Genomic DNA, 20,458 nt, shown 5'->3' with positions numbered 1-20,458 from the left:
CTCCATGTCATGTGGAAATGTAGCAAGGTACACAACCTATGGTGCTCTTTAAGAGCTAGGTTAGAGAAGATGGGATATGAAAAATCAGCCCTGTCATGGGAGACAGCTATATTGCACATTAACATGACTCAACTTCCAAAGATAAAAAAAAAAGTCCTTATCACGGTGTGCCCTTATTAAATTTTATATCACTAAAAATTGGAATGTCACATCTCCAATTACATGGGAAGGCTTTAGCAACCTTGCTATTAAATATATCTCATCTCACAAACTAGTTTATACAAAAACAAAAAAGAAACGCTATTATCAGAAATATTGGGGTTACTTACTAGATGAAGATAGTCTGTACACTGACATGATAAGACAAATTTATATTATGCAATAACTGCATTATAACCAGTTTTTAGTTTTTTTTTTCTCTTCTTTCCCTTTTTCCTCTTTATATATCTAATTGTACTCCCTAATTACATTAAGTATAATAAGTGGCTGAATTTCTATATTTATCTTCTTAATAAAATATGTCCCTTATACTATCCCTCACTTTCTTAAGTGATGTTAAAAACCTTTTATACTCCATTTGATGATATAATGACTTCTAATGTATATAGTGTATATATATCTCTTGTGTTATTAGTTTTTTGAATGTTTCCTTTTTGTATGTACTGTTTGTTTTGTGTGTTTGATTGGATGTATTGCTGTTAATATCTGAAAATTCAAATAAAGAGATTTTGGGAAAAAAGTCATACTTCTCATGGGGTGCTTATGATTCTTGCACTGTTCTCTATAATGTGTAACTAGATAGGTAGGACATTCAAATACAGCAGTGATTACCTTTTAAGAGTGTGTGTGCATGACTGTAAATGGGTTCAGGATTGGTTTACACACATTTGTAGTGGCAACATTTACAACCCCAGATAGCTGTACAAGTCATTTTAACACCTATACCTATAAAGTGCTGAAGTCATATCTTCATAGATGCTGCATGTTTCACTTCTACTCAAAATTCTCCTGTGGTGCTGGCTGTAGATACTGTGTTCTATATATTGTATAACTACATAGGTAGGTAGTTCAAGTCCACCTTTGCTTAAATAGTATGACTGTGATTACTTTCATAAACAATTAGCTACTTTGCAGCCACTTCTATGTATACTTCTGCTTAGGAGATATATTTTCAGTAGCACAGTGTTAAATTTCCAGATTGTAGCATCTCCAAGGAAAAGACATTTTGATAATACAATGACTACATAATACTTACCTAATTGAAATATCTCACAGTTGTAGTACAACTTCTCTTGTGGTGCATTACTTTGAGACTATGTAGACTACTCTTCAAATACATATATGATTTATTTATTTTATTTATTTGCATTTGTTTTCCAGGATAGTCCACTGGGCCTAGGAGTGCCCATTTTCAGTGGAGGTCCAGGGAGCAAAGCTCCGCATATTACATATACATTGATGAGATAAAATTACATAACAACTGTTAACAGATTCAAGTTACTAGTAAGCAACATTATACAAAACACAAAAATAACAATGATTTGCATCCAGGTACAATATATACATGTTGATATACAATTAGAATTAGGCTATCTTTTCTTTAAATTTCATCTTGTAGCTGAGGATGCATACAACTGAGAGGGAGAAAAGTTAAATTAAGTGAGGATAGATAGATATTTCAAATCATTAAAGTTGGTAGAAGAGGTTTCTAATTTTATGTGATGCTGTAAGAATTATTTGAGCATGTACAGAGCCATATTTGGAGAGATATTCTTGCGGAGACTTCTTGAAATGGTGTGGTTAGAAGTGGTTCTGACAGTGGTGGGTAAGGAATTCTACACCTTGGCTATAGCAATGGAGTAAAGAGCTTGGCCAGCTGTAAGACTGGGTAATTCTACCTTTAGAAGACTTATTTTATGATGTGGGATATCTAGTGGGGTTGTAGTGGGACATTAGTGAGGCTAGGGATGGGCAATCTTCTGGTTTAGTTATGAATTTATGTGCAGTGGTGAGTTGTAGGTAAGTTAGGAAGTGAGGTTGTTCAAACCAATTGTGTTTTTGAAGGGATATACAGTGATGGGAGGTATGTGTAGTGTTATTGGCAAACTTTGCTGCTTTATTGTAACAAGATTTGAGTACGTTTTTTAGAGAGAGATGAATGCTTGTGAGCAGGAGGGCACCATATAGTAAAGATGGTAAAAGAAAGGAGGATGCTAGAGGTTTTTTGGCTGCATGGTTGAGGTAAGTTATGTGTCTGTAAAGCAGACCTAACTTCTAGTGGGTGTTTCTGATGTTGTTTAGGATATGAAGGTCAAAGGAGAGATTTTCATAATAGTGTGTGGCACTGCTTTGATGATAGTGCTGTTCTGAGACTGAATAGTAAATTCTGACCTGTTTATGGAGGTGGAGCTTTTACGGGTGAATAGAAGGAGTTTGCTTTTGTTAGCATTTAGGGCTATGTGATTGTTGTTCATCCATGCTTCTGTGGATGAGAAGGCGATTTGAGTTAGTTTTTGGAGTTCACTAGTGAAGTAGGCAGAGCAGATGAGGGTGGAATCATCTGCGTATTGAATAAGTGAGGTTTAGGACAGGGAAGAATGGATGCCATTAACAAGTATGCTGAAAAGGAGGAGCCCAAGTATAGAGCCTTAGGGAACTCCTGTTTTTATTTTTTTATTTTCTAACATTTGTTAACCGGGAAAGTCTGACTTGGAATGAAGCCAGTTTTCAGCAGAGGCCTGGGAAGAAATGCTACAGATGTAGGAAGATCCTTCCATGGTATCCTTAGCCAACAATTTAAGACACTGGCTCTCTAGGTAAATCACAAGGGAAGAAAAATGACTACACAGGGTCTTAGGGAGAGAGGAATGACAAATCTCACAAGATGTATGGTCATGGGAAGTGCCTAAACAAAACAAACACTTCTTGTGATCATCTTTATGTAGAATCTGTCTCCTGCACTGGAATTTCCCCTTTCTCGATGACATGAAACCCAACAACCAGAAACAAGGCAAATGTAAGATAATAAAAACTAAAAATACCAATGGGGCACTTAACCTGAAAGCCACAGAAACCAGTAGACAAACGAGCATTCAGACAGATGATCGAAGATAACATTTGGACTGGCCGGCAAAGAAGTTCTGAGAATGATACATCCGGACATCAACTTTATGCCCTACGCTGTGCATTAGGAGCATACATGTGATGTATGGTGTACCCATTACAACCTAAAGGCTTTTGTATACTGGCCAGATGTCAGGCTGCCCTTAGCAGGGGATTCCTATTGTAAAGAATACTGCATCAGGATGCAACACATCTAGCCATACACAGGGGCACAATCTTGGAAAATGAATAGTGTAGTTGAAATGCACTGTTTAGTGGAGGTTATGCTTACTCAAAATAAGGATAACTTTTATGGCATAGCAGCACCATTGAAGGAATCAGAAGGCTTTAACAAAGAAATTACACTAGAAGCAAATGGTGGTGAAGTAGGTTCCAAATTGGTAGTGAACAATAAATTAAGGTAGTGCTTCACAGGCATAAAGGATGAAAAACAATGTGCAATTTGAGAAAAGGAGGAGCAACACCATCTGCAAGTCTGAATGGTCTTAATCAGATAAAAAAATCTTCTTGCACATGTATTTCCATGTCAGAAGGTTCATGTTTCAAAGCAGAGGTGAGAGTGGTGAATGAGCATGACAGAATGACTGAACATAAACAAATTGATTCAGGTACAAGAGCAATCTCCTGTTCTCTGACAAGCACTGTGTATCACATGGGGCTCTGTACATGATTGTATGCTGACTGAGAAATACTGTTTACCATAAAGAAAAAAACATGGTATAGGTCACTCACTAAGGGAGAAGCATAAATAATACAGCTAATCAGTCAGACACAAAATCAAAGCACTTGGGACTTCCAAAGAAGTTATGCAATGAGCAGCAATTGGAGCTCTCCCAATGTGAAAACTGAAAAATTGTTAAAAAGTCAGTAGAAGCAAAATGTGGTTGCTAACTATTAATTACTACCCTGGATGTGAGCAGGGGCGGCTTGTGCTATAGGACTGCAGGACTGCAGCCCTCCCACCTAGAAACAAAAAGAAAACAAACCGTGAAACAAAAAATTAAGAAAACAAAAAAATTTATTTTTCATGAGTCCTGGAACTTGCACATGTGCAGATGCACTCAGACTGCCCCACAGATGCCCAGGAATCTGTGCGAACTCAGACTGCCTGAGTCAGCAGTCTGGATACAGGGAAGGCATTTCTGCCCTACAGATGCCCAGGAATCTGTGCAGTGATGAGCACACAGAACAGAGGAGCTCCAGACTGCTTCATCAGCAGACAGGACCAATCAGGAGATAGGTGAGGTGAGTTTTAAGCTCCAGTGGGGGATTACGTTCATCGCAGGCTTGGGACTTGGATTTCAAGCGGGCTACTTGCTGCTTCATGGAGGATTTGGGACTTGAATTGTACTGCTGCTTCATGGATTTGGGTCTGGAGACATTTAAACAGGTAGATGTGTGTTGCTATATACTGGTGACTAGAGCAAACTCATGGTGGTGTGGTAGGGATTACCGCAGGCTTGAACCCTGTACCTTGTATGTAGGTGTTAAGGGCCTGAATTCCCTGCCACCACCATTTGTAAAAAATTTGCAGATTTTTGCCTTATATTTGATCTGTTCTATTCCTCATAATATCTGTGGTTTCTAAATGTTTAAATGCTTGATATTTGATGGTGCAGTGGTACCATTGTTGCTTCACAGCATCAGGTTTGATTCTTGTCTGGGGTGCCTTCTGTGTGGGTTCTGCATCTTCTCCTTGTGTATGTGTGGGTTTGCTTTTGTGTCCTCCCATGTTACAAAGGCATGTCTGCATTATTTCTTCCTGGGCCTCTGCTGAAAAAATTTTTTTTTGTTCCAAGTCAGACTGTCCTGGTTAACAAATGTTAAATAAAATTGACAAGCATTTGAATTTCAGACTTCAGGTTTCTGAATGTTGAACTCCTTACATATTTGATGGTTCAGTGGTAGCACTGCTGCCTCACAGCTATAGGTTTTCTGGTTTGATTCTTGGCGGGGGTGCCTTCTGTGTGGAGTCTGCATCTCCTCCCTGTGTTTGTGTGGATTTGCTCTGGTGTCCTGCCATTTTACAAAGACGTGTCTGCAGTATTTCTCCCTGGGCATCTGCTGAAAATTGTTTTTGTTCTGTCAGAAGTAAAATTGACAGGCATTTGAATTTCAGACTTCATGTTCTTCAGAAAATACATAGTAACACAACCTTTTATTCTAGCAATTTTCTAAGTTTATAAGATGAATATTTGAAAATTGTCCCTATTTTTGGGACTGTATTCCCCCATTATTGGCTTTGTCCAGGTTTTTTGTGCTAAGGTTGACAGCTATGGCAAGAATTGAATTCACTTCATATGTTTGAGGGCTGTATTCCCTCATTACTGGGTTTGTCCAGGTGTTTTGTGCTAAGAGGTTGACAGCTATGGTGAGAACTGAATTCACTAAATGATAGCCGTTTAAGTTTCAGTCTTCCTCTCTTTCACAAAGCAGCTGATTTGGCATAGTGGTATGTTGCTCTGACTGTTTTGTACAGGGACCTTGGCAGTAAAATGTATGGTGGTAACACAGCATTTTAGTCCAGCAACTTTCCAAGATTATTCAAGCAATGTTTAATGTGTCCTTGGCTTTGGGGCTTTTGACCCCCCCCAATAAGTTTTGTCTTTTTCCAGCTTTCTTGTGCTGTGAAGTTGAGATGCAGTTGAGTATTGCGTAGAATTTACAAGGAGCTGAGAGCTGCAGGGAAAGAGAAGTTTAGTGCTGCTTATGCTAAGTCTGCTTGTATTGTTAATAGCACAACAGGTTGTGTGCTTGCTTTTGATGAAGAAGGCTGTGGGTTCTACTCCCCCAAAGGGTGGATGCTGCAGTACTGAGAATGTCTTCCTTGGCAAAGATACTAACTATGAGCCTGTTAACAGTTTGTCATCCATTTCCTATTGCAATATTACTAGCTTATCATTTTTTAATGTAATATAGGCAATTTATTCCTCAGGGGCAACAGACACGTTATTTTTCGATGAAACCATGAAATATAAAGGTGTTTGCTAGCAGCAACCTCTTCATTAGTTACAGATTTCTTTAATGTGGAATTATTTAGATGACTTTTTCTTCTTCAGAGACTGTGCATATTTACTGATAATGGTGGACTGTAGAATTGTGCATATTTACTGATAATGGTGGACTGTAAAAGTCTGAGTAGACTTATATGATGGAAATGTTCTGAACTGGGCAGTTTTGTCATTATGGGTGCATGCATTTTGTTTCATTGTTTACTGGAAAAATATTCTGAATTGGGCAGTTTTGTCATTATTGGTGGATGCATTTTCTTTCATTGTTTAATAAATTTTAAACGCTCTCTAGCAACTGTACTGTATTGTACAAGGAATATAATTTAGTAAAATCAGGAAGGTGTATCAAAGAGCACATGTATGTTTCATATGCAAGGGGCCTATGATTTGAAAACAGACCAGAATTAATCTTTATCTGCCACTGGCAAAATGTATTTTCTTTAAATGTGGGTTTCAATGCTGTTTCAATGAATGTGAGTTTCAAGGGCAGAGAAGTTTTAATGTTAAGTCTGTTTTCATTGTGAGACTGCATTGTTTAGCAGATGTCTTAGTGTTTGTGCTGTAAAATACAAAATAAAACTTTCAAATGAAGTCCAAATCATCATAGAAATAAAGCAGTATGCACATTAGTGTTTATGGTAAATGGAGTAAAAATAGCCAAGTAATGGATCATTGGAATGGCTGCAGGGGGGAAGCTCCATTCGACCATGATTTTGTGAGGGGGAAGGGTGGCAAACTCAGAGAGCCCCAGCTGAACTATACCTCCCAACTGTCCAGATTTTCAAAGAATGAATAGATTTTTGCTTCTTATTTTTGTCTTGTTCCTCATAAAATGTGTTGTTTTCTGGCAAATCATTTAGGAATTAAGTCACTAAATAATGACACACTGAGTTTCAGTCTTCACAACCTTCAGAAAAATGCATGCTAAAGTAAGACCTGTTATTCTATCAACTGTCTCAGTTTATACAAGAGCAATTTTTAGTACTGTTTACATGTTCCTCCAATATATTTGGCCTTGTCTAGATTCATTGCATTAACAGGTTGAGAGGTACATGCAAATAAATTGCTTTATAGAATTAGGCATAGCCAAACCTCTTAACTGTCCCCGATTTTGGCTCAAAATGTTGCTCTTCCCCCTAATAATCCCTCTGCAAAATAGCAATTTTGGTAGAAAACATGGAGGGTTTACAATTAAGAAATAACTGTAATAATCAGAGTTATAGATTACTTTTATTTCAGAAATGCATGTAGATTCTTTTATTTGGTCAGCTGCTCAAGTTAGCAGTATTAATATTAAAGTGTCCCTTCTTTGACAGGTTCCCAGCTGTATTGTGTGGCTATTTTATATTTGTGCATCACATTTTTGGTCCATTTTTCATAAAATTGTGTTTTTTTGGCAAATTAGTGACAAATCATTAAAGACTGAAGTTAGAAAATGATGACAGACATTTGAGTTTCAGATTTCATACCCTTCATAAAATTCATACTAATGCAAGACCTGTTCTATTATCTTTCTAAGTTTATAAGAGCAATATTTAAAAATTGTCCTTATTTTTGGGCCTTTGTCCCACTTCTATGTATGGCTTTGTCCAGATTTCTTGCTCTGAGGTTGAGAGGTATGACAAATGTGTCAAGGCCATCACAGTCAGCCAGAGACATTTCAAATTGTGACATAGTTGTTGCATCCCATTCCCCCATGTAGTGCCTCTGGATGTGTCCAAGCAAAACAAGGAGTAGTTATGCAGTGTAAATGTGCGGAGTATCCCCCCATCCAAGGTAGACACAATACTACAGTGGCTTTTCATCTGTCCTTGATTTTGCAGAATGGTCTGGTTTGTCATATTTTTGTACTGTTGATTTATGCTTATTACTCAAAGTGCCTGTTGCTCTGTGTTTAAGTGGCAATGCTTTAATGACCATCAGGTAAGCTTGTCTGAGATTGTAAGATGTAAATAAGCTTTAATAACCATACGGATAAAGAATTGCCAACATTGAAAGCATTTCTGTTGTTGACATGCAGAGAATACTTAACTAGATAATGTATAAGCCTTGGGTATTGAAATGCATATGACAGTATTTGTAATAAAGGACAGGATTACATTATTTTAAGCTCATTACACTTGTTGGAAACTTCCAGTCATCTCTGCAGGCTTTACCCATAAACTAAATAGAATGCCAATCATGTGTGGTCCATTACCTGTACAGTAATCCTTTAAGCGATGTATCTTGAGCTTGTTTCTTGTTTGCTTTTCATTTTTTACTTTGATCATGTTTTCCCCATGAAACAAGTAGATAGTTGTCAGGCAGCAGGTCTTTATTGGATAAGAAACATTTTTACAAGTGGGGGCATCACAGAGATTTCCACTTTCAGCGTGTTACTTGGTACTTTAATAAAGCTGAATATAAATTATAATTATAACTGCAGTGCAAGGAGAAGTGGTTTGAATTGAGTGCTGCTTGTTTTGACTGGCATTCCAGTAATGTATTTAAAAAGTAATTTATTTTCTCATGCCTCACAACCTTTTTGTTTCCATCTAGATATTAAGTAAACTGTCATGCAGCCAATGCAATGAAATATTTGTATTCTTCTACACTTCATTTTGTCTTGATTGGACTCTCATAATGATGGTTTGGCACCCAGGGCAGCGTATTTAACTAAAGTTAGTTTTTGTGGTTTTGAGCATAGCTCCTCCCCTTTCTAGTTGGTTGCACCACTTCCCATTGACCCCACCCATTCAGCTGTCTCCTGCAGCCCCCCTTTAATTTGAAGTCACCAGCCGCCACTGGATGTGAGCAAAGAAGACATTTGGATAAAGAAGGCAAAATCAATCAGAAAAGAAAAAAGGCTCCATCTCAAGAGAACCTTGCAGGTGTTCAGCAAAACTCAGATCAAGTTTCAAGTTTAGAACAGGTGACAACTTCCAGTAATTTAGAGGGAACACATTTTTTTGGGCATGTGGTAAGTTGGTAGATTTTAAAACTACACTGCAGAGTAATCTGTCAGAAATACTGGAGAAGAAAATTTCTCTAACTAAGGAAATTATTCTTTTGAGCTGGGACACAGGATCTGAACTGCCTATACTGTTAGCTGCCAAAAATCAATTACTACAAAATATGATATAAAAGAATTGGAAGTTAGATCTTTAGACAAGGGAAAAAATAAACTACATATAAATAAATGGAATTTGTAGGAACAATACATATTTATTATTTATTTACTAACATTTGCTTACTCGGAAAACCAGATTAAGTATGAACCCATTTTCAGTAGAGGCCCTGCAGAAAAGCTCCAAACTATTACAAAACATTTTAAGGACAATAATTTTTCAGTCTTTATTTATTTATTTGTTTGACATTTGTTAACCATATTAGTCCATCTGACCCAATGACCCGTTTTCAGTGGAGACCCGAGGAGAAAAGCTCCAGCAATACAAACATTAAAAGAAAACATAGTAGGCAATATACAAAACTCAAGAAAAATAATGTATAGCACAACAAACAAAAATTACATGTGCAGTAATCAGGTGAAATAAAACATGAAGTAAATAGAACTAGTAAATTTAAGTATTTACAATATTTTTTTATTTTATTTATTTTACATTTGTTGACCGGGCTAGTCCAACTGGATATATGTCCATTTTCTGTAGAGGCCCGGGGGGGGGGGTAAGCTCCAATAAAGAGATAACAGCAACATCAGTCATCAGTACAGTACAATTTTAAGACCAGAAATGCAGTTTTACATAACAGTATTGTATTCATATAGCTAACATATTTTAAAAAGAAAGAAACAAGAATTTATAAGGTAGGGATAGGATTATACAGTAGAAAGCTTGCTATGCAAGGTCATACTCTGTAGAGGTTCCCAAGAAAGACTAAGTCAAGACAGACTTAAGTAGCTTACAGGTCATATTCTCTAAGGTTCATGAAGTAGGTAGACAGAGTGCAGCAGTAGTGAGATAAGTAAGCAGTGGACATAGCAGGAGGAATTATTAGTCTGGGTTAGTACACGGGTAAAGCCAGTGAGAATTAAGGTAAACTTTAAGTTGCTTTTTGAAAAGTAGTATTGAGGAAAGAGATGAGAGTTCACTAGGAAGCAAGTTCTAGATTTTCCCCACGGTGTTGGGGAACAATGAGTCTCCAGCCTTATTGTTGGATTTATGAATGGATACCAGTAATTTATTTGCTGAGCGTAGGGTTGTAAGATTTTTGTAGGGGGTGATAAGGCTAGTGAGTATTGGAGTATTACTAGAATGATAAAGGGTCTTGTGGAGAATAATAAGTTGGTGAAATTGAAGCTGATTATGTAGTTCCAGCCATCCTAGCTGTTTTAGATTGTGACAATGGTGGGTTCTAAATGGGGAACCAGGGGCAAATCTGGCAATATTATTATAGGAGGTTGCCAGTTTGTTGAGGTTGGTTTTGGATAGATTGGTATAAATGGGTGAGGCATAGAGGAGGGTGGAGATAAGATGGGTGTGGACAATAGTAGTTCTAGCTGTTGGAGTAAGGAAGGGTTTAATCCTATAAAGGTAGCCTAGTGTTCTGTTAAATGATTTTATTATAGTGTTAATGTGTGTGTCAAAGTTAAGGTTGTGGTCAATTATTACTCTTAAGAGTTTAGTGGTTGGGTCAGGAGATAGGACAGTGCCATTATTAGATATAATTGTGAGGTTTATTGGGGGGGACTTTTGTGTTGGAGTGAAGAGCAATAATTTTTTTGGGGGGTTAAGGAGGAGGTAGCGCTGTAGGAACCAGTTTTCTACTATATTAAACACTTTTTAGGTGAGGGAGTGGAGTTCAGATGAAGAAGCAGAGGAGCATATTAATGTGGAATCATCTGCACATTGTATGCAGGTAGCTTGAAGAATTTTTTCATTTAGATCACTGATAAAAATTGAGAATAGGAGAGGGCCCAAAACAGAGCTTTGAGGGACACCAAGGGTAATAGGGAGATGTGTGGCTAGATTGTTATCCCAAAGCACAGCCTGTTGCCTACTTTCTAAGTAGGACTTGAACCATTGTAGTGCTTCTGTATATAGAAAGAGGGATTTAAGTAAATCTATAAGTAGCTGATGATTAACCATGTCAAAGGCTTTTGAGAGGTCAATAAACAATGCTGAGGTTAGAGTATTGTTATTACAATTTTTGTTAATGCAGTCAGAATATTATAAGAGGGCAGTGGTGGTGCTATGGAATGTCCTAAAACCATGCTGACAGTTAGCTAGTAAATTATTTTGGAGTAGGTGATGTAGTAGTTGTCGGTGGATGCATTTTTCCATGATTTTTAATAAAGGAGAGAGTAAGGCTATTGGGAGATAGTTTGAGAGTTCAATTGAGTTACCACCGTTATGTAATGGGATAATATGGGAGATTTTCCCGATAGATGGGATGGGTCCTTCAGTAATGGTTCTGTTTATTAGGATGGAAATGGGATAGGCTACAACTTTAGTTGCTATTTGCAGATATTCAGCTGGAAGAAGGTCAGCTGAGGGGATACATGGTTTGAGTTTTTGAAGAAGGGTGCAGATGAGGGATGTTGGAACTGGTTGTAAATGAAATGAGGGAGGTAAGCTAGTTGTGGAGGAAGGCAGGTTTGTGCTAACAGGAGGTAGGGAATTAGCTAGAGATTGGGCGGCCTCAGTAAAGAAGGTATTAAAGACATCGCAATAAGCTTAGGAATGTCGTGGGTGGTGCCTGATGGGGTTGGTGTTTTGGAGTGCCCTGGATGGAGGACTCTATTAATACCTGTCCAGAACTTTTTGTGGTTTATGTTGGTGAGTTTGTTGGAGTTGAAAGTAATTTTTTTTTGTCAAGAAGTATTGATTTTTTAGTAGCATTTCTCAGCTGTCTAAATTTTTGATGATCTGTTGGGTTTTTAGAAGATATCCATTTGGCCCAGATTTTATTTCTTAGTAGGATTTTATGCCTTGTCTCTTTTGTGAGCCATGGAGCAGTTTTAGTCCTATTTCTGATAGAGTGAATAGGGGCATGGTAGTCCAGGATTTGTAGGAATTTGGTGTTAAAGTATAACACTGCTTCCTCTAGTTGAAGGTGTTTTAGGGGTGACCAATGACATGCCTTAAGTTCAGTTTGGAAGCTTTCTGGGTTAAAATTTCCATTAGTCCAGGTAGTTCTATATAAGGTTGGGTTGGGAATATTGATCTTTTGTCTAATTATATAGGTCAGAGAGTGGTCACTAATGGTATCAGGAAGGGTACCTGCTTTATATGTAAGGGGATGACTATCAGAATTCAGTCTAAGGTGCTTTCTTTGTTATTGGGTTTATGGATCCTGGTGGGGGTGGTAATTGTTTGGGAAAAAACATATAGGTTTATATCGGTGGTAGGGTTGTCTGAAGTACAATTGTTCCAGTCTATATTGAAGTCACCCAACACTATGGTTCCTTGAGGGAAGGAAGTAGAAAGCCAGCTAAGGATATTTTCAAGGGTGGTGATGTTATTGCCAGGAGGATGATAGGAGCATATTATAAAGATGGATTTGCAGGCATTGATCTGAAGTTTAGAAATAAGGATTTCAGCGTTACTATCTAAAGGTAGTTGTGCATCTACTGAAGTAACTTGTAGCCCTGATTTGTATAATATTCCTACCACTCTAGCCTTTTTGGTTTTGCGGCCTATTCTCAAAATATTGTATCCAGGTGGGGTGATTTCATTGTCTTAGGTTGTAGGTTTTAGCCATGTTTCTGTCAGACATAGGATATCAAAAGAATGTACTTCTAAGAGAGCATGAAGGTCAGCAATTTTATTGTTTAAGCTCTGTATGTTGAGATGTGCTATAAAGAGGGAGTTAGGAGTTCTTGTGGGGGTGAAAGAAGTAGAGTGATTTGGTCTTAGGGGGACAGTGGCATCTTTGTTGTTAGGGCCAGGGTTGAGGTGAATGTCACCATCTAGTAGGGGGTGTTGTTTAAGTCTATGTGTGAGCTGTAGGGAATTATGGAATATGTTTGGTGATTTCCTGGCTTGGAGATGAGTAATGTGGGCTAGTCTATGGTACTTTGGTAGTAGGTAGATAGATGTAGATGTTATGTTTATGTGGTTTAGGGAGGCTGCTTCAGTTTGTAGTGAGCTTTGCTTAATGGGATGGTGAAATTCAGTGTAGGTAAGGTGTTCATAGGTGATTAGGACATAGGATATAGATAGAAAAGGTAGGAGTGCATATAAGAGTAATAGCTTTATGTGTCTAGACATAGGTACTATGGGCATTATAAGAGGAAAATGATAAGTTTCTATAAAGGTGGTAGAGATTAGTAAAGAGTAAGATAGGATAGAAGTCCTACCTGGTGTGCTAGTACTTTAGTGAGTAGCAGAGACTAATTGGACAATTATTACTTTGTACTTTAATGAGTAACAGCAAATGATTGGATGTATAGGGATGGGCCTGTGGCTACTAGAGGTATAAGGGTAGGAGTACTGGGGGTGGGTGAGAATTGGCAGTAGGGTAGGTGAGTGGAGTGAGCCGTAGGTAAACAGAGCAGGGTTTTACACCAGGCCGTGATTCTGCAGAGTCAATCAGTGAGCCTAGTTAAAAAACATAGGGTATATGCAAGGTAATGTGTTTTTGCTATGTTACCAGCTTCCTTGCAAAATCTAGTATTCAGGTACTTTGGGTTTTAGTTTGTTTGGGAAAAGAAAGCTGTAATCTATTAGGGGTAGTCTAGAGGAAGATTTGGCTAGTGCTGTGGTTCCCAAGCGGAGCGCTATAGTGTTAAGTTAGTCACACAAAAAGGTTGATAGCAGTACAAAGTTATTTAACCTTGTGTCCTTTCAGTTAGTTTAGTCGACAATTTTAAGATAATGCTGCCGCAGAGTTCTTCTTTGTGTCCACAGAAGTCCCTAGAGTAGCAGATCTTTCCTTAAGGGATGGGCTGGGAAGGGTGAAAGACCTTAGAGTTTCCTAGAAAAAATAATGAGAGAAGGTTTATAGAGATTAGAATAGCGTAAAGAGCTACTGATACCTTCTGTGCAGTGATAGCTACAGTAACAAAGTTAGGCACCAACATATACAAAAAATGCAGCAGTACATATTTGTACTTGTAAGGCACCAACATATACTAAAAAATGCAGCAGTAGATAGTTGTACTTGAAAATCTTACAAAATAACCAATTGGAACTGCTTAGAAAGACCGGTCATTGTAAATGCAATTTAAAGTATAGGTATCTGGACTGATAGCAAGTTTGGGACTAATTTCAATGGTTACAATGCACAACCTCAGCATTAACACCTTTACTAACCCCTCCTGTTCCCATACAAAACTATCATAGATAAGCAATGCTTCACTATGCCCACGTGGAAATGTGAGTGGACATTTTGCCTTCTATTTTGTAAAGTCAGACTATTTAAGTAAGCAGACTGAAACAGGTTACACTTCACTTTTCTATACAGATGTGAGCATGTCCCCAGTTTCTGACTGAGCCATCCAACAGATATTACTGAACAGACTTCAGTGTTTCATCACTGTTAGGTTCCCCTAAAGTAGTACATAGACACTACAGGATGAGGCAAAGATCGAGCGTTTCCATAAGTAATAAGCTCAGTCTTCCTCACTATCTCAAACCAGTTTGGTCGCTTGGATATTACAATTAACAAAGTTAGGCCATGCTTCTCAAACACAAGTTTAAGTGGTTTATAGCAATAAAAACTTTATTTTCTTGAATTCACAATATTGGAGAAGTTACAAGATAACAAATAAGCAATGTTAGACCTTTCTTCTCAAAACACATGTTTTAGTGGGTGCATGAGAAAAAGCAAAAAGTAATGGCTGTCCCTTGGATTCACAATGCTAGAGAGGTTATAGATCCTGAAATATTCCTGTAAGTAGGGCCATTCACCTATCTACAATGCTACCCAGTCCACACCTTTTAAACAGTTAGCAAAACACTATTACACATGAGAAATAAGCAACAAAGTATTCCTGTATATAGTGTTCGTTCTCCTAGATATAGAGCTACCCATACGCAATATGCAACAGAAACAGCAGTTGTAAGATTATTTACACAGTAAGTACTGTAAGTTTGAATCATTTATAGTGCTACAATGATATACTTTGGGTAATACAAGTTATTATAACATCAGTTCTGTAGTTTAAATTAAACAACAGTTTCCTTACCGCTGCCGACGGGTTCACGAGCACTAGGAATTGAAAAGCTACGGAGTAAATGGTGCAAGGGATTCAGGGATTATGATACCTTGCTTCCATGGGCCAGGTAGCTACGGGTAACAAAGGACTGATTAGCATACGTAATTAGGAGTTTGAGCACATAGTATACACCAGACCGTGATTCTGTGGAATCAATCAGTGAGCCTAGTTAAAAAACAAAGGGTATATGCAAGGTAATTTGTTTTGGCTGTGTTACCAGCTTCCTTGCAATATCTAGTATTCAGGTACTTTGGGTTTTTGTTTGTTGGGAAAAGAAAGATGTAATCTATTAGGGGTAGTCTAGAGGAAGATTTGGCTAGTGCTGTGGTTCCCAAGCGGAGCGCTATAGTGTTAAGCTAGTCACACAAAAAGGTTGATAGCAGTACAAAGTTATTTAACCTTGTGTCCTTTCAGTTAGTTTAGTCGACAATTTTAAGATAATGCTGCCGCAGAGTTCTTCTTTGTGTCCACAGAAGTCCCTAGAGTAGCAGATCTTTCCTTAAGGGATGGGCTGGGAAGGGTGAAAAACCTTAGAGTTTCCTAGAAAAAATAATGAGAGAAGGTTTATAGAGATTAGAATAGCGTAAAGAGCTACTGATACCTTCTGTGCAGTGATAGCTACAGTAACAAAGTTAGGCACCAACATATACAAAAAATGCAGCAGTACATATTTGTACTTGTAAGGCACCAACATATATTAAAAAAATGCAGCAGTAGATAGTCGTACTTGAAAATCTTACAAAACAACCAATTGGAACTGTTTAGAAAGACCGGTCATTGTAAATGCAATTTAAAGTATAGGTATCTGGACTGATAGCAAGTTTGGGACTAATTTTGATGGTTACAATGCACAACCTCAGCATTAACACCTTTACTAACCCCTCCTGTTCCCATACAAAACTATCATAGATAGGCAATGCTTCACTATGCCCACGTGGAAATGTGAGTGGACATTTTGCCTTCTATTTTGTAAAGTCAGACTATTTAAGTAAGCAGACTGAAACAGGTTACACTTCACTTTTCTATACAGATGTGAGCATGTCCTCAGTTTCCGACTGAGCCATCCAACAGATATTATTGAACAGACTTCAGGGTTTCATCACTGTTAGGTTCCCCTATAGTAGTATATAGACACTACAGGCTGAGGCAAAGACCGAGCGTTTCCACAAGTAATACGCTCAGTCTTCCTCGCTATCTCAAACCAGTTTGGTCGCTTGGATATCACAATTAACAAAGTTAGGCCATGCTTCTCAAAACACATATTTGAGTGGTTTATAGCAATAATAACTTTATTCCCTTGAATTCACAATAATGGAGAAGTTACAAGATAACAAATAAACAACGTTAGGCCTTGTTTCTCAAAACACATGTTTTAGTGGGTGCATGAGAAAAAGCAAAAAGTAATGACTGTCCGTTGGATTCACAATACTAGAGAGGTTATAGATCCTGAAATATTCCTGTAAGTAGGGTCGTTCACCTATCTACAATGCTACCCAGTCCACACCTTTTAAACAGTTAGCAAAACACTATTACACATGAGATATAAGCAATGAAGTATTCCTGTATATAGTGTTCGTTCTCCTAGATGTAGAGCTACCCATAAGCAATATGCAATAGAAACAGCAGTTGTAAGATTATTTACACAGTAAGTACTGTAAGTTTGAACCATTTACAGTGCTACAATGATATACTTTGGGTATTACAAGTTATTATAACATCAGTTCTATAGTTTAAATTAAACAACAGTTTCCTTACCGCTGCCGACAGGTTCGAGAGCACTAGCAATTGAAAAGCTACAGAGTAAATGGTGCGAGGGTTTCAGGGATTATGATACCTTGCTTCCATGGGCCAGGTAGCTACGGGTAACAAAGTACTGATTAGCATACGTAATTAGGAGTTTGAGTACATAGTATACACCAGACCGTGATTCTGTGGAGTCAATCAGTGAGCCTAGTTAAAAAACAAAGGGTATATGCAAGGTAATTTGTTTTGGCTATGTTACCAGCTTCCTTGCAATATCTAGTATTCAGGTACTTTGGGTTTTTGTTTGTTGGGAAAAGAAAGCTGTAGTCTATTAGGGGTAGTCTAGAGGAAGATTTGGCTAGTGCTGTGGTTCCCAAGTAGAGCGCTATAGTGTTAAGTTAGTCACACAAAAAGGTTGATAACATAGCAGTACAAAGTTTTTTAACCTTGTTTCCTTTCAGTTAATTTAGTAGACAATTTAAGATAACGCTACCACAGAGCTCTGGTTTGTGTCCACAGAAGTCCCTAGAGTAGCAGATCTTTCCTTAAGGGGTGGGCTGGGAAGGGTGAAAGACCTTAGAGTTTCCTTGTGTCCTTTCAGTTAGTTTAGTAGACAATTTAAGATAATGCTGATGCAGAATTCTTATTTGTGTCCACAGAAGTCCCTAGGGTAGCAGAACTTTCCTTAAGGGGTGGGCTGGGAAGGGTGAAAGACCTTAGAGTTTCCACTGCCGACGGGTTCGTGAGCACTAGCAATTGAAAAGCTATGGAGTAAAAATAGTGACATAACTTTCCCAAGTAGCGTAATGCAGTATTGTCTAGTGAGCAGACTAGTTATTAAATTATTAGATGTTGACAGGTAGTGAAAAGAAAAAGAAAAGAAAATGCAAGTTTATGGAGGATTTATGCAAGGACGTGCTTTTGAGTTCAGAAAGTAGTGCTTGGCTTCAGTTTTAAAGCAGCTGGAACTAGTGATGCTACAAATGTGAGGTGGTCTTTAAAAATAGTGCAAAAAACAACTACAGTTTAAATAATTATACCAAATTAGATATAATGTGAGAACATTTGTTAAGAATAGATACAGGTTTTATGATGATTTAATATTGGAATTTTAACGAGTTTATACAAGCTAGTATAATACACACAGGAACTGCAATACAAAGTGAGAAAAAAGCAGACGTGATATATTTAGAGAGAAAGACACAGAAGAGAAAATGACAGAAGTAAGGAAGTGAGTGAAGAAGGGAGAGTAAGGAAATGTATGAAAGGGTATTTGTTCACATTAGGGATAAGGTTTATCCTGGTGTTGTGCAAGAACAGAGCCAGCTTTTTGCTAGCAAGTCTTTCAGAATGATTTTGAAGGATGGGTGGGAGGATACTGACCTGATGGATGCAGACAAGGAGTTCCAGGCCTTAGCAAAATGGTATGAATACAGACAATGCCCTGCAGAGTTGACAGGTTTGTGGACAGGCAGGAGTTTTTGGTCACTGGAGCTTAATGCCCATCTGGGAACATAGCTGTGTAGAATGTTATTTACTGATAGACAAGTAGATGGATTCTGGATAAGTAGCTGTTTATATGTTAGTTGATGTGGTAGTTCTAACCAGTTAAGGCTTTTTAATGCTACACAGTGGCGGGTTCTGAAAGGGGTATTTGCTGCAAATTTAGCAACTTTGTTACTGCATTGTTCAAGTTTTGTTTTTTTAATGCCTGAAGGTTAGTACGGATGGAAGTGTCATAAAGAAGTGTGGTGAGGAGATAAGAAGAAGAGAGTGTAGCTTTAGTTGTGTCAGTGAGAAAGTTTTTGGTTCTATAAAGCATCCCTAGCATTTGATGAGTTTTTCTTATGCAATTTTGTATATGCAGGTTGAATTTAAGGTTATCAATGCTAACAATTTGCTATGCAAAGTGGCATCAATGGGTGTACTATCAAAAGAGACAACTTTAATTTTTTTTTTTTTTATGGGAGAGGGATTTGAAGAGAAAACGGTATTTTTTTTTTTTAGGCTGGGCATGAGTTGTGAGTTACAAAGACATCCCTCAGTCATTGTTATAGCTTCCTGAGTAATTTTTTGGAGGTGTGCCATGTTGTCAGATGTACAAATGAGTGTGGAGTCATCTGTATACTGTATTAGGGAGGCCTTTTGTGTGTGATGCATGAAGGGTATTGGTGAGAATGCTAAAGTGGAGCGGACCAACAATAGAGCTTTTTGGTACACTGGTAGTGACGGAGGTATAGAAAGCGGGTGGAGTGCCATTTTACTGACTGATACCTACTAGACAGGTAGCTTTTGAACCAGAGAAGGGTGGGATGAGAGAGACCTAATGAGGACATCTGAAACAGATGTTTGCTGTGGCAAACTGTGTCGAATACTTTAGACAAGTCTAGAATTGAGGAGACTAGTTTGCCATTATCTTTAGATTTATTACAGTATCTATACAGGACAGAAGTGCAATGTTAGTACTATGGAAAAGGCAGACATTGTGTTGTGTGGGAGATAGGAGTTCTTCCTACAGGAGATAGTTTAGCAGCTGTTTTTGAATACATTTTTCAAGTAATTCGGAGAAGGGGGATACAATTGACATTGGTCTAAAGTTAGTAATGTCTGTTGAATTTCCTCCTTTGTGCAGAGGGATAATGTCTGACTTTTTCCAGACAGAGGAAATGTGGGATTCCTGGACTGACCTACTTATAAGGATCGAGATAGGGTAGGCAATGCTATCAGATGCTATTTTAAGGTACTCACTTGGAAGATCACCAGCAGAAGTAGAGGATTGTTGGAGTTTAATATTAGTTTAATATAGGAAGTGAGCAAAGGTCTGAAGTTAAAAATTAGGCATGGTGGTACATGGCTGCTGGGCAGGGTCAGGATTAGATGGTGGAGAATCCTTGGTTTGAGATATTTATACTATCTATGAAATAAGAGTTGAACTGTATTGCAGTTTCAAGTGATGAGTTACTAGAAGAGGAGTTAGGGTTGATTTTATGGTTTGGATACAACATTTCTTTATTGGCCGTCTAGAATTTTTTAGGCTTGTGTTTACTATTATTCTAAAAGTTATTATAGTATAATATATAGTCTATGATATACATTATACTCCTTGTATTTATTAATTTGATTTTTAATACCACTATGAAGCATTCTGAAGTTTTCAAGATATTGTGATGTTTTATATTTTTGCCAAGCTTTCCGTGCTATTTCTCTATCCTTTATTAACATGCTACTCTTTTGGAAAGCAAAATTGCATTATTTGTTTTCAGTCTTTTCCATCTAGGAGGTGCAAGGCTATTCAGAATATGCAGGAATGTTGTACTGAATTCATTTACAGCATCATCTAAGGGCAGGATTTTTTTGATAATATTCAAGAAGAAGAGTGAGGTTTGGGAGAAGGCAGGGATTGCACAATATATGTCATGGAGTG

The sequence above is a fragment of the Protopterus annectens genome, chromosome 12.part0, assembly GCF_019279795.1.
Source record: "Protopterus annectens isolate FY-2018-M chromosome 12.part0, PAN1.0, whole genome shotgun sequence".
Classification (NCBI taxonomy): Eukaryota; Metazoa; Chordata; order Ceratodontiformes; family Protopteridae; genus Protopterus; species Protopterus annectens.
This window is presented reverse-complemented; position numbering follows the sequence as displayed.